Consider the following 14497-nt stretch of genomic DNA (forward strand, 5'->3'; position numbering starts at 1 on the left):
TGAGTCCAAAAAGTCCAATAGGATTCTCCAAAAGAATCTAACTTCCTGCAAGTCCTGTGGAATATTCAAAGGAAATGTTCTTTTTCACAGTCTTTAAAAAAAAAAAAGTTTTCTTGACCTTTAAATCATTATTGTTCTTTCTCTTTCATCTGAATTGCCAGTGACTGTGGAAATGTTCACTTTTCAATCCAGTGCAAGTGCATCCCTAGACTCCACTTAACTGCTTCACACTGACTGAATGGTTAAACTTTGTCTTGATGTGAGTGTCTAGTGTCTAACTTAGTGGTCTGAACCTGCAGCTCCAGCCCCCCCAAAAGCTCAACTCGGTGGACGGTCCCGCTCCCGCTCTGCTCTCAAGTATTCCCACAGATTACCAGACTACAGTTTTCATGGCCAACAGAACATTAGTATGCTTATTGCTCTCACCGATTATCCTCACTATGTACGGTACATTAGCGAACTGTACGATTGGCCAACCCCCTGCCTGCACAATCAACAGAGAGCGTGAATGAATGATGAGCCATTAGCAGGTCGGGTGTGAACTGTGAAAATGGGCTCTCACACCAGTGACTGCAGGAGGCCTTGATATGCTTTAGCCTAGCCTAGCATCCTGCTAGCAGAAGGCCCTGCACTTGACAGGCTGTGGCAGTGCTTCAGCATTAGCATTAGCCTGCTGCTCTTCTTGCCCACAAAGCAACGCAGTGGAATACGGACTAGTGTAGCGTGCTGCTGAAGCCCAGTCTACTGGAGTGCTGTGTGCAAGATCATAGTAAGACTCCTTGCTAGCATATGCTTGTGTTTAATGCAGCGACCTGCTTCTGCATGGTGAGTTTACACATACCCTGCAGTGAAGGTAGAGTGCGTGTGTGTGTGTGTGTGTGTGTGTGTGCGTAATATCAGTAATCAGTGTACCTCAAACACGGAGAGTATAACTAGGCCTGGTGTGGTGAGAGTGCTGCAGACCAGCTCCCTGCCAGCCCATGTTGACTGACTGTTGACTCTGTGTGTGTATGTGTGTGTTTGTTTGTGAGTAGATGGCATCATGGATACTAAAACTGGAGTTCCCACCCGACTCAGGTAACAGGGAGTGTCTCTCTCTCTCTCTCTCTCTCTCTCTCTCTCTCTCTCTCTCTCTCTCTCTCTCTCTCTCTCTCTCTCTGTGAGATTTGCTCATTAATTTACCTGGCTGTGACCTCTGCATGCCTGTGCAAATATCACTTCCATGCATCTGGTATGATCTGCATGCTGCCTGAGATGGGGAGCACAGAAATCAGTTGTCTCTGTTATTAGGCCCAACAGTCAGGTTTCAACTCGGTCTCAGTGGAGAGTTGTGTATGGCGGGTGCTTGTATACGAACTGTGTGGATCAAGCAGTGCTAGTGTGGTCTCTGTGGATAGGATGCTATTAGAGCTGCCAGCATGAAGGCAGCAGCCTGGTGAGGGTCAAGAGGCAGGATTTCTGTTGGACATAAAAAAAAGAAAAGAAGCACATATAGTGAAGGGATCCTCAGTTGTAATTTGTTGAAGTTAGTGTAAGAGTAACTCACAGTTATGAAGAGAAAATCACTGCATAGTTAAATAGAGGATGTTATAAAGTTAAATCTTACACTACTGCTGCAGGAGGTTGTTACTTGTTTCAGTAGCTGCTCTCTTTTGACCTTTGTTGCTCTGAAGTAACAGAAAATGGTGACAAAAAAGTTAGAAAATAACTATGTGTCTGTTTTGTTGTTGCTTTTTCAACTACTGAATCATTCCCCTCCAAGTATATCTTGGTTGATATGTGATATGTGCACGGATTAATAATTCAGGTTAAGAGTTATAGGAGACAGTATTGCAACACGCAAGAGCCAAAGATGGCGAATTAGTCACAACAGAGGACCCGAGACACTTCTGATTGTGGACAATTTTCCTGACAGTGTTTGACAGCGTGGCGGCGCGTGAGTGAGACAGGCGAGAGAGCGTGATACAGAGTTTCAACCTCATGCTTATTTGGTTTTTCCACTTTCACACCCCAGTCTAATTTCACAGTACAGAATCCTGGCTGTATGATGGGTCGTCGTAGTCCCTCGAATCAGTGGACCAGAGTGGACCCGGGGCCGCTGACTGAGCCCACGGCTCACCAATATCAGTTCAACACGCTGACGCCTGCAATGTGCATGGTTAATTTGGTTGTTATTGTCGCTTATGTGTGTCCCAATGGAGCTAAGGCGTGTTGGTTCACGGGCCAGGTTTTAGTTCCACTCACTAGTCTAAAGGCACACACGACTGATGTGAGGTCCCTCTGGGCCCCGCCATTCTTCATGTGTGAAAAACTCAAACTCTTATCTGACACTGACTTCATTAGTTTGGCATTTTTTATTTTATTGATTGAGGTGGCGAGAGAGAAATTTTTGGATTTGCATGCACTTGTGGTCAAAATAATGCTTGTTGGCTCGTGTATAATACAGAAAACACACAAACACTTAGCCTAGAGATTATAATGGATCTGAATCTACTATTGACACATTTTTGACATGATGCAGTCAGCAAACTAATTGCATAGGTAAGTAAGTAAATAAAAGCTTTAAATTAACTTTTGTACTAGTCAATACTCTGTTTATTTTATAGTATAAAATAATAATCGTAGCTGATCAACTGATGTGGGACAGTGAACACACATAAAACCTTACATTTCACAGTCGAGCGACTCTCTATCTGTTCCAGTGCTGTTACTTAAACGATGACCTCTCTGTTCCCTGCCACTGAACAGCCTTAGGACCATCAAATTGTTATCCTACTCTGTCATATTCACATCACAGCACTTCCACGGCCTCTCCTGTTCATCAACGGAAGCAAACCTTTCGTTATTGCTCTAAATCACTGGCACATTCACACCAATTCATCCTTCACACACTCGAGTCCGGACACATTTTTGAATAATAGCATAAAAAGTTCCTCCTAACATTAACATCTCATCTTTCTCCATCTCCAAGTCCTAATTGGGCCATCTCTGAGATGTGGTCAGTGGCTGTGTGATATGGACATTGTGTGCACAGTCACTAAATAATGAGTAAGCTTTAAAACCAACAATAATGGTTGAGCTTTACTATTAAACTCTCACACTAGGGATTTGTAGATTAGTGTCGCTTTTTGATCTCATGTCCTCGACCCGTTGATGTGGCATCATGGATGCCGTTGCTCTGATCTTCATGCAGACTCGGAGTCATGATAATGAGCAACAGGATGGGTGCAGTAAAAGGCACTATGAAACAAATACTGGAACTGGATGCATGTGCTGTTAAGTGTAAACACTCTTAACTGGATTCACCTGATTTGTGCCGGTTTATGCCCCAATGTGCTCCACCGTGTTAGATATTCAGCACCCAGGCTCATTATAAGACCTAATTCAATTGACCTGGAGATGTAAACACGTGTATGTGGATATAAGAGGGCCAATTAGGAGGACTGCGACACTCAACTGTAGTGGTTTATTGTACCGTGTGGATAATTGCCAAAGAGCCTCAAAAGTAATAGTGAGAAACTATACGGCAATAGCACATTTTGTAGTTCCTTGTCAGAGAGGAGCACAAAAGAGAGAAGAGGGGGGGGTCAGTGTAAGCACAGCTAGTGTCCCATGCTTACTTGGGTGTAATGACCCATCAATGGTGACATCTTGTTTCATCAACTTCTGCTTCCCTTCACTTGTCTGTCCTGGCCCGGTCTCTCCCTTTCTCTTGCCCTTTTCCCCTCCTGCCTGCTGAAATCCATCTTCCTCTCTTATGTTTTCCATTTCTGTCTCTCTGTAACTGCCTGTGTGCCTTGGCTAGATGTAAAGGATAACACTGACCCATGCACTGGAGGACATCCATATTCATCAGAGGCTCAGCAACATGGCTGAAATCTGTATCATGTCAGTAATAGATGTTTTCACAGCAGTAGCTGTGTCAGTATTGCACCTGTACTGTATCTATTTTTTGTGTGCAAAATTACATTTAATCAACTATATTCCACTATTTTTTTCTTAGGACAATACTGTACATATGAAAAACAAATGTTACTAATTTAATTTCATTAAGTTTTGTTGATGATGTTTGCAATACGGCAATAATTTGTACAAAGAATTTAGTACTTACTGCCTGTTAAATTGATTAGACAATAACATTCGGTAAAGTTGGAATGGCCCTAATTCAAAAAGCAGTAATTTATTAATCAAATAGTTCATTAACAGTTAATTAAATAATTAAGGTTCCAGCTTCTTTTATGTTAATATTTGCTGGTTTCATAGTGTTCTGTAATGGTAAATGTTATATCATTAAAAATTAATTAATGAATCTAGAAAAGAAATAGCACATTGACCATTAATGGCAATAATTGTTAACTGCAGCCTGAACTGAAATGCTGTACAACCCATCACCTGTCTGTATTTTTTCATATTTAGCCTTTACGTTTACTGTATAACCTTTAAAAAATGCCCTGCAAGTTTATTTTTGAATGTAATTCATTTTAAAAATGAGGGGGGAATAGCATATGTATGAGAAATCTATACATAATTCGGGTCGGTATGTAGCCTATAGGTAATATATATAGGAGAGTAAACAGAGGAGGTGGGAGCAGTGTAAACTGAAAATGCTATAACAGCTTAAACTATACTCTAATTTTCTCTCAACAAACTGTGTGTGTGCGCACATGCATGCTTGCTTGTGTGTGTGTACGTGCATGTGTGAAGCAGGGGGCCCAGCTGACGAGGCCTCTCAATGGGACACTGGCAGGCCTAACTTGCCGCAGGCCCAGCTCTCAGCTCCACCTCTGACAGGCTTCATACTTATTGCTCAATGACATTCGATGTTTTCCTTCAGTTTGCTGTAAGATTGATTTCTCAGATATGTTTGAAATATCTCCAGAGCCCTAGAGCAGGGTGACTGGCACAGTGGCACAGAGACAGAGGTGGTGCAGTGGGGGAGTAGAGGAGGAGATGGTGTGTTCAGGGCAGAGGCAAAGCAGGAAATAAGAAAAGCAAATGCAGTTTAAAAAATCTGCACTTGAGCTGTCTGTTACTGAGGGGGCCTGTGCTGGCTAGAAGGTTATGTTTGCATTTGTGGGTCTTGAATATTGTTTCCATGATTTTGTTTTTTGAATTAAACACTCACTTCAAAATGCCCATTGCAGTCCAACTCCTAGCCCCAAGTTAAAGGTGTTTAACTTTGTTGCTTTACCATTATCAACCGCCACGCTTGTGAAACGAGTGTGTATACTGTAGCATGCGTCCTCCTGTAATTGTTATCAAGTAACAAATGAAACAGAAATTAAGTAACAAAGAAAAAAACCCTGAAATAAGCTTTAAAAACACACAATTAATGATTGAAGCAACCCACACTCAGTCTTAGACACTTTTACAGGTGTCGGGTGGGTTTACATTGTCTATGTGTGTTCTCTCTGTGCATTTGATGACATTGCTCCTTGCAGGTGTGTTTCCTTTCCTCTGCCCTAACACAAAGGCATACTCGATGCCGCCCCGGTGTCCCAGCTCTCATCTCTGCAGCACCGCAACACAAACGTAACCCGTAATCGCTTGTTTATGACAGATAAGACAACGCAAATATACATGTCATAACATCATAACGTTATGTCTCACCGGCTTCGTTGTAAACAAATGCACATGGCCAGGAGGAGGTTTAGCAAAACAGAGGAAAAGTGACTGGACTTGCATAGTTCCCCCTTAATGCTAAATTTGATGCATGGTACTTCTGTCTGTCTTTTAGCTGCTTAGATTAAGTTTGAGGTGTTTGCTACTTGCATTTGAAATACACAGTGATACCGTTTGTACGGTTGGCTTCTGGTTGTCCTTCAGGATTTTCCCTTACATCAAACACAAAATTTCTCTCTTTCTAGCCAGACTGACATATTTTTCTCTCCAAGTTGTGGGATACGAGTCGCCGCACTTGCACTTGCTGCTTCTAGTTTGCATATTGATGTTATTGATTACTGTTGCTGTTTTTTTTTTCCAGCTTAGTGTTTGTGATAATGCCCTATAGCCCTCATCTCACCTCTGACACCTACAGCACCTTTGGTGCCTATTGGACAGTAAAAACGTCTTCATCTTCACATTTTCAGAATATGGCATCAACTTGGTGCATTTCCTCTCATGAGATCCCTGGTGTCCTCGTGTACATGCACAGAGAAGAACCACTCATGAAATCATGTCACTGTTTTGCTCCGCAGGGCGCTGAAGTTTTGTCCATCAATCCAAAATGTAAAACACAGCAAACACCCACATTTGTATATTGTGTGTATTTGTTTGATAAGCAGCTTTCTGTCTTGTAAGTGATAAAAAAAATTGCACTTGGTCTATAAATTTAGCAGTTGCTCTCCTGGCTTATTTTCTTTTTTCTTTTTTTAACTTTTCAGCACTCAAACATAGTAAATTCAAAACAAATGGAGACATATTGGTGCATGATCTGGCGAGGTCCAACAGTCCCTGTGGCGTGACACACAGTGGCGTGAAGTTCATCTCTCTTTCCAGAGGTGTTTGTCACGAGTGGATCGAGGGCCCTCACGATGAAATTCCCCCCTTTGTGAAAATGCATCCGGAGTACATATTACATGATGTCACATCTCATCAGCGAGCATTTGAGTTCAGTTACTGCTTTTGTTTCTTGTGAGTGGGGGAGTGGGAGTGGGAGGAGGAGGGGGCAGATCTACTGTTTTAAACTCTTTAATGCAATTTAACAATGCCACATATTCTTTTCACGTTTCATTGGGGTCCTTTACGTGTGAAATTGCGGAGGCTTGCCTAGCCTGAGCGACACGGCACAGCAGAGGCAGGGTCACACCGAAGCGCCAGATGTGGGAGGGAGAGCGAAATTAATTGCTACACATTGTTCAGTGGGTGTGTGCGCACCTTCAGTGAATTAACCGCTCTCAGGGTGTGACTGTTTGAATAACGGGAATTAGGTATGAGGCCTCTCACTCACAGCTGAAGCCAACTGCAGGCATTGCATCCAATTAGCTTATCTGGCCCCCGAATTCACATGCTTAACTTGCCGTTTGTTAGTGCGTAAAGAAGGAAAACATTTTCGTGAACAACACGTTGCGTACAGTTGTTGTTCCCGGGGTTCTGCGTCCCGTTGTCATGCATACACCTCTCTCAGCTCTTACATCTAAATCTCTGTTCACATCTTCCAAAGACAAGTAACTAGTTCATTAAAAGTTGATTTGATATTGTAAGAATCATTAAGGGCCAGCCACTTAATTCAAGTGACGTATCCAGCTAGACAGTTTTAATAGTGATGACCTGAAAGCTGTGCATTAGTTGAAAGTGGCAAACCAATTAGAAAGACAGTGTGAGCCCATTAATGTGGATCTTAATGTTGTCTGTTCAGCCTTGTATTGCTATCAGATTAGACTTCACAATGAGGCTGAGAGCAGAGGTAATGCACATTAATGACAGTTGGATGGCAGACATCAGGAACATATGGTGTTCTCTGATGGCCATTACCAACTTCTTAGCATCCCTTCACCCATATGGAGCACGACAAGAAAGTCAAATCCATTATCAAGTATTGCGGTTTAGAAATCAGAATCAGAAAGTCTTTACTCAAATATTTAGAAAAGATCCTAAAAAATACAACAACACACAAACAACTGTTCCTGCAATGTCTAAATAAGACAACTTTTCATTACATGTGATGCAATTTAGTCTTATTGTAGCCGCATTGAGACTGTGATTGTGTTTTTGTTGCAGTCCACATCGTTTCCTAAAGGCCAGCAGTATCAACAGTAGCAGGGCATCTCCATATTCCTCTGAGGTCTACAATTAGCAGCTAAGCAGCTCATGCTGACTCCAAGCCTCACTGCCAGCCTCATCTGTATCAGAGGGGCTAACAGTGGCGTGCCCACCCTTGTTGTGACCCTGGTGTAGTCTCTGGCGTTGAGAGCTTCTTGTAGCCCGGAAAAATCTCTATTTTCCTGGGCAATAGGACGGATGTGGTGGTGGAGGTGGAGGTAGTGGTGGTGGTGGTGGTGGGGGGGCTTGATGGAGAGGTGGTGGGTGAGGGAGGGATGGGCGAGGTAGTGGCGGTAGTGGCGGTAGTGGCGGCAGCGGCGGCGGCGGTGGTGGTGGTGGTGTTGGGGGGGCACTCTGCTTCCCCTGGGGCTGCCTGCTGGAGCGAGGTGACCCAGCTTGTCGCTCGGTGACCTGTGAGAGGGACATTATGAAGTGTGAGTGGCTGTCACCCTAACCGCTTGTGACAGCACGGCTCCCGGCGCAGCTGTGCCAGCCTGCCCCAGCCAGAGACCCAGGGCCCGCGGAGAAGGGGGCGGGAGAGAGGCTGCGTTGGGAGGAAGGCGCGGGCTGGGCCGGGGTGTTCACACAGAGAGTCTGTGGTGGGGCAGGAGGGTGAGGGTGGAAGGAGAGAGGAGGTGAGGTGGTTAGGGGCCTTTGCTCTTACTGGTGTAATGACTTCTCCATTGATTCTGTTGCTGAAGGGACGGCCCTATGGCTCCGTCATGTCAAAGCCAGCACAGTGGAGCTTTAAGCCACAGGATGGATGAAATGCAGATGTGACAGAGGTGTAAGGGACCAGCTGTTATCCTTTAAGTCATATGTGTGTGTGTGTATGTAGTAAATATGTGTATATATATGTGTGTATATATATATATATATATATATTGTATGTTGTTCTTTCCTTGTTGTCTCTTTTCTTTTCTCAGTCCAAAGTGTCTCCTCCTTACACTTAGTTTGTGCAAGACATTTATTCTTTAAATCCAGAGAATCATTTATTCTTTGTTCTGTCACTGTCTTGCGGACTCTGCTTTGTGCTGTGTTATGCAGAAGCTCAGCAGGATTTCGGTCTTTTGAGTCCTCTGCAAATTTCACAGATTAAGACTTAAAGACTCAAGTGAAAGGGTCACAGACCTTCAACATGCCTCTGCTGTCGTTTGTCACCTCGTTGAACTCATTAGTTTGCAAACTGACGAGAGGGACAGAAGCGCTGGTGTCTAAATCCTGACAGGGGTCATTAAACTACACTCTCCTCCTGATCACTTTCCCTCTTTCATCCCTCTTTGATACTTGTTGCAAACTTTAACAAACAGTATCTTCTTCCACTTTTAAGTCATTTCGTTACTTGACCCATGAAACAGTTGAGTGGCAGTAGCAGTATACAGTACTCACAATCACATAGGAAATTATACTCTAATTTGCATTGTGGATGACACCTGACACAAGGAAGGAACTTTGAAAAACTGTAAAAAGGATAATTACTCATATGAAACTCTTTTTTTAAAATTTAAATTTAGTCAAATAAATGTCTGTCAAATCTTTTCTAAAGTTCTTATCTAAATGTAATAAATGTGAAAATGATTTAACCAGTGGGAACTACACTCTCATGATTGAGAAGTATAATATTCATGTAGTTATGAGTAATTTGCTAATCTCACAAAACTGTATGTGGCTCTATTGCAAACATTTTCATTTTGACTGTGGGGGTCCTTGCGTGATTGGAGTACAGTACACACTACACTAATTCAGTGAAGTATGTTTGTGTTGCACCGGCTGAGATTCCAGGGAGAGCAGAAGAATGTGTGACTGCTGGGCTCACCATCCTGGAGGAGCTTGTTGTGTGACTGAACTGCATCTTGCAGCCTTTGGTCAAAACCTTTGATAAACAAATGGAGCTTCGCTTGCTCCTCTTTACAAAAGCACATGCAAGTTGTCATCTGTAAGACTTTAGTCTCTACTGAATTTATCAGGACTTTTTTGACATTTGTTTAATTGATTATTGAAAATGAAATAATTAATAAAATTGAAGAAGCTGGTAAGAAAGACGCAAGAAAGGGTCTTGCTCTCTTCCTCCGAGCAGCAGTGTGCATCTCTCACCATGTGAAAAAGTCACATAGCCGAGCCGAGTCGATGTCTGACATTGTACGTTGCAACCTTACTTCTTGGTGGCTGAGCACACCGTGATTTCCTTAAGCAGGTCTCTAATTCCCCTAATCACTGTACATTTAAAAAAAAAAAGTGTTATTTACACATGGATGAGCAAACCAAGAGAAACAGTGCCTGACTCCTCTCGAGATGTTCACACATGCTCATGGTTTTTTTGTTATTTTGTTTTTTTAATAATTTGAAAATGCCAGAATGAAGCAGTAGCTTTCATAATTTCTTCATGGCTTCAGTTTAAAAAATTCAAATCTTAACATCTTTGCAAACCGGGGAGTCCTTGAGAGGCAGTGGTTTACATCAGCTGTTAAAAAGATGACAACTCATTTGTCCCACCTCGCTGCAGGCTGCAAGGAGACGGCAAATATGCAAACAGGAGCGGTGACGTGAAATTGGTCTAATTGAATAATAGAAGTGGAATAAACCTGTTAAAAGGGGGAGAGTTGTTTTCCCACAGTACAAGACATTTTTAGCAGGGAGCTAATTCAGCACAGTTTATGCTCATTTACCCGCAGCCTCCATGTACAATGTGATTTAGTTAGATAGATACACTTAGAAAGGCAGCTTAGTCCATTATTAGAAGCATACTTTATATATGTGAACATTACAGTTTTACATTGTTAACATTGTCTTCAAATAATGTTTTAGAAAAACTCATTATTGAAACCTTTACTCCAAATTTCTTTACATTTGATTAATTAATTTTGTTTGTGGTATAGTATTAAATTAAGTATATTATCATTTATTATCATTTGAATATGGATGAGTTTTCGAGGTGATGAGAGTTGGTAGCAGAAATAATCAAAACAAAACAACCTGGATGTATATAAATGTTCTGCAGTTTAATCTGGGATTTCACCCAAAACAGTAACAGTCACAGTGCAGACACTTTAGAAATAACAAATGATATCATAAATGTTTTAAAGAGCCTCAGCTGGGACGACTACATCTGCAATACAGCACTATCACTACTTTGGGATATGAAAGGTCAGAGAAAACAATGAGTGCAAAAAAATAGCCTGCAAAAACTGATGTGGTCCTCATGATGATACCAGCTGATGTTGTAAAAATCAGAACTTTATATCATTGGGTTTTCTTGAGAGTGCTTCCCCCCGTTTTTTTAACTTTCACACAATTTTTCTTTCCTTTGAGTCGAGTCCCTTAGAAGTTGCCTTTGTGACCATGTCTGTATTCCTTTATTGTATCTAAACCTCGGCACTTTACTCCACCTCTCTCTGTCTCTCTGTCCCTCTGTCACGGCTGACCTGCCTCCTCTCTCTGCAGGGCCTCTCCTGGTAGCGCCCAGCTGGCGCACAGTGAATCGGCTGGGCAGAGGCAGGAGGCAGTGCCAGCTCTACTGGTGCAGAAAGGGGCACACCAGGCAGACAGGCCCAGTGTCAGCAGCAGCAGCAGCAGCAGCAGCAGCAGCAGCAGCATGCTATCCCCTAGCTGCCACATTCACAACGCACACATATTCCCACATAGATATACTGTATATATATATTGCTACAACCCAAACACATGCACACCAGCTTCAGCGGGCCAGTGCCAAATAGGTTTATTCCGACTGGGACCTAGTTAACTGGGACAAAACATTTGTTTACACACTAGACGAGTGAAAACAGGCACATGGTCACATTGAACCCCACACACACTTTCATGGCAGGAGACATAGAGGCATATAATATATATGGCTACTGTTGGCAGACTCCTTAGTGATGAGTTTTCCTTTTGAACCAGCCTGAGGCCTGTTATTCCCTCAAGGAGTCTGAGCTGCACGAAGCATGTAATAGAGCACGTATCGAGCGACACGCACGGTATTGGCTTGTGTTCGTCCTCAGGGTCGACACCGGAAGCTCCTTGTAATTAAGAAGATGGAGACCGGGCCCCCTGCCTGCAGTTACCCCTTCATGTCTTCAGCCCTGGGTATTCCTGTCCTCTCTCTGTCTACCACTCCAACTTGACCTTCTTCTAGCAGCAACTTTATTAACCCATGTAAAACCCCGCTGCCCTGAGATCAGACCTACAGTAATTAAGATCAGCGGGGAGAGGAAAAAAGAACATATTGCATCCAGACTTACATAATTTTAGAACTGGTGAACTCAGGTGGCTTGAATTTAAATGTCAAGAAATATACAAACTAATGCAACAATGCTGTAATATGTAAGTGATATGAATTTCAATAGCATCCACAGTGTGCTTTATTCTAACCTGGACGCTCATGTGGGAATAGTCTCTGCATAGAAGAAGGAACTTGCTCATTTACATACTGTTTGATTATCGGAGTCTTGAGTATTCAGCCAAACTTCCTTATTTGTGTTTGTCCCTCTCCACATGTGTGTGTGTGTGTGTGTGTTTTGACCTCTTTTGCACAGGAAGACCCCCAATTGTGCTCCAGTAGCCAGCCGAGCTCAGTGAAGCAGAACCTATATGCTCACTGGCATTTCACACACCCAAATGTGTGCATGTAAACACACATGAATATCATTTATCCAGCTGGGGTCCCATGCGACACACGCAAACATACACACACACACCTAGTAGACCCACGCAGACATCACCTTGGATATGGAAATAATGGTCGGGGTCTTATCCCCTAATGTACGCCTTGGCTAAGCACCTCTCTGCAGCAGAAAGCCTCTAAGCCGTGTGTCTCCACTGTTGTCTGCCCAACTCCTGCCTCACTCTGCAGGTCGGCCCACCCTCCGCCGTTGCCCAGGATTTTGAGGCACACTTCCGCCTTAAAAGTTGTACACCACTACCTTTTGATAATCAAGATAGAACCTAATTGAGCTCACCCATGCAGAAGATGCTCTCGTCTTTTCGCGCACGCACACACACACACTTTCTGAGGAGATGGCGGCCTATACTGTTTCAGCTCATCCAACTGTGAGATTCTCCTTTCCCCTTTCCAGTCCTGCCATCATCTCACTAATGGTGTTTCTATCTCTTCTCCATAGGAGGTAAATGAAGCTTTTAAGCAGGGCGGAGGGAAGGGGGACCACTGAAAAGATTAATTGACTTTCTGCAGAGCTTCACTTATCCTCCACTGGCACCTTTGACTTGTGAGTGTATTTGTGTTTGGATTACATGATTATATCACCATTATTGCAGCAATTTGTAGTTTGTTCAAAACTGTGTCAGGAAATATCAAACTGTGTCCCATCAACCATTTCATCCACAGTGGCTGCTACCCGGTACCTTTATGCAATTAGGACAACACTTGGTTGCATTCTTGGTAAAATATTTTGTGATCATGAATTATTAAGTAACAAAGAAAGAACTCTTCCAAACTTGAAATATCTGCAGTCACGGACCGTCACACTTAAAAATTAGTATAGACATGGTCAAAATGGTCTTAAGTGGTTATTTGTTATTTTGTCGACAGATATATAGCTACAATAGACATTTCGTTGTGTGCACGAGTCTTGTACCTTTATCTTCTAATTTGGTCTACATCTTTGTTATTCTCTTGGTATTTTTGGTATTAAAGTGCCTTATAAAGTGGAACCAACTTGTAAATAAAGAAAAGATTTTCATCACTTTGGAAATCAACTTGTCACATTTTGAAAAGAACACAAGCAAATAATAAAACCTGAAACAAATTTAGATTTAGACTTATAAAATGAGCCATAAATGAGTTCCATATATGTTATCATTCTAATGGGCGATTGCCATATTATTGGAGATATTTGTTAGTCCAATATCTAGCATATTTATTAGTTTTTAAGTTTACCCACAAATGCCATGTGTGTTTTCTATATTTTCTTTTCATCGTCTTTTTGTTTTTTAATTTGATGGCAGTGTTTCTAATTTGAAGCATTTCTCCTAAACATGTTTTACATTTGCTTGTGTTTTTATTAAAGTTGTAGTGTGTTGACCTCTCTTGGCCACTGGTGAACAGCTGGAGCAGCAGCAGGATATGCAGAATAACCTGAGTATTCTTCAAAGCTGATGTTGTTTAAAGATGTTTTGACTGTTGGCTTAAGAAATGTCATTTGAATAGCAGAAATGTTAGAGCATCAACTAACACAAACAGGTAAAGGCACTCAGTGTCAGTGTTCGTCTGTATCTGTTTCTTGTACATGTGAGACACACACACACACACATTCTTCTGGACACACACGGACATTGATGTACATGCGGTACGTATACAGCTGCAGGTTGTGAACTAACTTTGACTTTGACTCTGAATCCTCCTGCATGGTGAGAGAGAAAGGGCCAAATGTGTGAATGTACAAAGAGTTCGCTCCCCGCCCCCACCAACCCTGCTGTAAACTCCACCACCCACAGCTGCACACACTTCTCCTGTCACGGTGATAATCTCTTTGTCAGGAGCCGTCTGTTAGAGATTTGTCCGTCTGATTTGGTGAACGTCCGAGTGGCAGGTCTAGCTACAGTGCCACAGGGTGTCCAAGTGTCTGTGTCTGTGTGTGCGTGTGTGTGTGTGTGTGTGTGTGTGTGTGTGTGTGCCTAGATGGTGGGATCTCCGTTCTTGTCAGAGTGTGTATGTTGCTTGTCCTAAGACCTCTGTTTTGTGACAGAGGAGGGATGTTGAGCTGAGGACACGCAGATGTAG

General features: G+C 42.7%; 1 long non-coding RNA gene across 1 annotated transcript; it reads left to right on the forward strand.

The window, feature by feature from the left end:
* The first annotated feature begins 11418 nt into the window (after window positions 1–11418).
* On the forward strand, window positions 11419–13956 carry LOC146989730 (uncharacterized). Its single transcript, XR_015035626.1, has 3 exons — window positions 11419–11844; window positions 12879–12983; window positions 13785–13956. It is a non-coding gene; the product is annotated as an uncharacterized LOC146989730 (long non-coding RNA).
* The last annotated feature ends 541 nt before the right edge of the window (window positions 13957–14497 follow it).

This window comes from Trachurus japonicus, chromosome 3 (genome assembly GCF_045865225.1).
Source record: "Trachurus japonicus isolate A0001 chromosome 3, Traja_1.0".
In the NCBI taxonomy this organism is placed as follows: Eukaryota; Metazoa; Chordata; class Actinopteri; order Carangiformes; family Carangidae; genus Trachurus; species Trachurus japonicus.